This window comes from Octopus bimaculoides, chromosome 25 (assembly GCF_001194135.2).
Source record: "Octopus bimaculoides isolate UCB-OBI-ISO-001 chromosome 25, ASM119413v2, whole genome shotgun sequence".
NCBI classification, from domain to species: domain Eukaryota; kingdom Metazoa; phylum Mollusca; class Cephalopoda; order Octopoda; family Octopodidae; genus Octopus; species Octopus bimaculoides.
The window spans coordinates 34,499,857-34,502,356 of NC_069005.1; the positions used below are offsets into that span (position 1 = coordinate 34,499,857).

A 2,500-nucleotide genomic window follows, 5' to 3' on the forward strand; every position below is an offset into this window, starting at 1 on the left:
GTGTGTGTGTGTGTGTGTGTGTGTGTGTGTGTGTGTGTGTGTGTGTGTGTGTGTGACGTTTTGAGTGAGTGTTTGATTGAAGGAAATTCAATGAATATCTGTGAATGTTGCTTCGTGAGTGAGAGTATGAGCGAGAGCGGGAGAAGGTTGGCACGAGGGCGTGCTTTTGTGAGTGAATAAATATCTGAGAGAAAAAGTGAGTTTTAGGTTATGATATAGAGTTTGGTTAATGAGTGAGTGAGGTAGGAATTGAGTGATGGTGTGGGGTAGCGATTTATTAATGTGTATGCTGATGAGTGGTTGAATGGGTGATAATTGAGTGATAGTTGGAAGGACTGATGGAGTGAGTGTGAGAGTTAATGAATGTGTGTTAATTGAACGGTTCATTTGTTCATTCGGTGAGTGATTAGTTAAGTAATTAAAACATCAACAAAACAACATCAGTCACACCTTAATTGAACATCAATCTAATTGCTACCACTTTAATATGACATCCCTCCATTTAGTTCAGCACCTTAGTAAGGCGCGTGGCTTAGTGGTTAGGGTATTCGGCTGCCGATCGTAGGGACCTGAGTTCGATTCCTTGCGACGCGGTGTCCTTGAGTAAGATACTTGATTTCATATTGCTCCAGTTCACTCATCTGGCAAAAATGAGTTGTACCTGTATTTCAAAGAGACAGCCTTGCCACACTCTGTGGTCACGCTGAATTTCTTTACGTACAACATTAACGGTTACGCATGTCTGCGAAGTACTCAACCACTTTCACGTTAACTTCACAAGCAGGCTGTTCCGGCGATCGGATCAACTTGATCAATCGTTGTTGTAACCAACGGATTGTCAGTTTAAGTCGTCGGTCCAACGCCTCCACTTGACTAAGCCACCAGACCAACATCCTCTCCCTCCCCCACCCCACCCTACACACCCATCAGTAAACTAACAATTCGATCACCCATCGACACTCCAGAGAACCTTACATTTAAACTAAGAAATTAAATAAATGCTTACCTGTTCTTCAATCGATAATCAAACATTTCCATTGTTCTAGATTGTTCGATCTCTTGCAGTAACACTCGAGTATGATGCTATACATCCTGTGTCATGTCGTGTAATGATGTATACATGTGTGTGCGTGTGTGTGTGTGTGTGTGACACTATATGTTTTCCAACCTTACATCGATGTCAGACGACAGTGCGCCAATACTAGTTTACTGATGAGGTTTATTCTGTGTTAATTCGTACAGTTGGGACATATCCCGTGATATTGTATCTATGTTTGTGTGTGTATGTGTGAGAATATGTTTATTTCTGTGGATATGTGTGTCTGAGTGTGTATGTGTGTGTATGTGTGGTTCTGTATACTTTGTGTGTGTGTATGTGTGTGTGTGTTACACTGAATTCTCCGAGTAAATATTAAGTGCAGCTGCCGTATATTCTGTAAATATATCTTGCGACTGTATTTTGTGTGTCTTATGTATTCTGTGTCACTGTAGTTCTTTTGACGCTGAATAGGCTTTGCTTTAACCCGTATAGTTTGTCACAGAATATTTATTTTCCTTTCCATCTTGTAGTAGCATTTATCGTCTTTGTATTGTTGCTGCTGCAGTTGTTAGTGGTTGGTGGTGATATTGTCATTGTTACTGTTGTGGTGGTGATTTTGAAGGTGTTGATGATGGCTTACATACTTCCAATGACGTTGATATTACTGTTCAGGCAGTTGTTTTTACTCTTCCTGTGCATATAATACTGCTCTTGTTGTTGCGGTTATTTCTGTTGTTGTTCTTGTTCTTCTTGTTCTTGTCTGTTACTCATTTCTGGAAGCTAGATATAAAAGAAAATAAATAAATAAGCATTAGATGAAAAATCAATAAATAAAAGCTCAATATTGAATGGTTGCAAATACATTTAGATGCATGTCACCGAACGGACCTATTACAACAATCAACCTACAAGATAGAGCAGTCAAATTCTCACAGATCACACTGTATGTAAAAATGGCAAGATGGTCATGGTTGGAGGGTCTTTAATTATAGATCTGGTCCCGAGGGGTTGTTGAACTTAGGAAACATGCAGATATAGTGAGTGAGTGATTGATTGAGTGAGTGAGTGAATGAGTGAGTGAGTGAGTGAGTGAGTGAGTGAGTGAGTGAGTGAGTGAGAGAGTAGGTGAGTGAGCGAACGAGTGAACAGAAAGGTAGTAGAGAATTAAGAGTGAAGAGTGGGAGGTAGGGAGCTAGTGAGACAGTGAGTGAGGGGTGAAAGAAAGAGGCGGCAGAAGGAGTTGAAGCGTTGACAGTTGAAGAGATTTGGTCAATGGACGTGACATGAGGACAAGCAGACGATGAAGAACTAAAAAAAAATAATAACATCGTTCAGAAAAATAAATTAGTTTTGAATCAAAGGTTAAACAGAGAGGTTAAATATGATGTTACTTATTCGACAAGTTTAGCAAAATATAAATTATGTCGGATAAACAAATTATCCAACATCAATATTCTGCGG

At 39.7% G+C, this 2,500-nt stretch overlaps 1 protein-coding gene across 1 annotated transcript in view; it reads right to left on the reverse strand.

The window, feature by feature from the left end:
- Nucleotides 1-2,500, reverse strand: part of LOC106869076 (serine-rich adhesin for platelets) — a 223,287-nt gene that overhangs the window by 167,611 nt on the left and 53,176 nt on the right. The window contains exon 2 of the mRNA XM_052976666.1: nt 1,007-1,819. The gene's annotated coding sequence lies outside the window, so the exon portion shown is untranslated. The remainder of the gene's footprint in view (nt 1-1,006; nt 1,820-2,500) is intronic.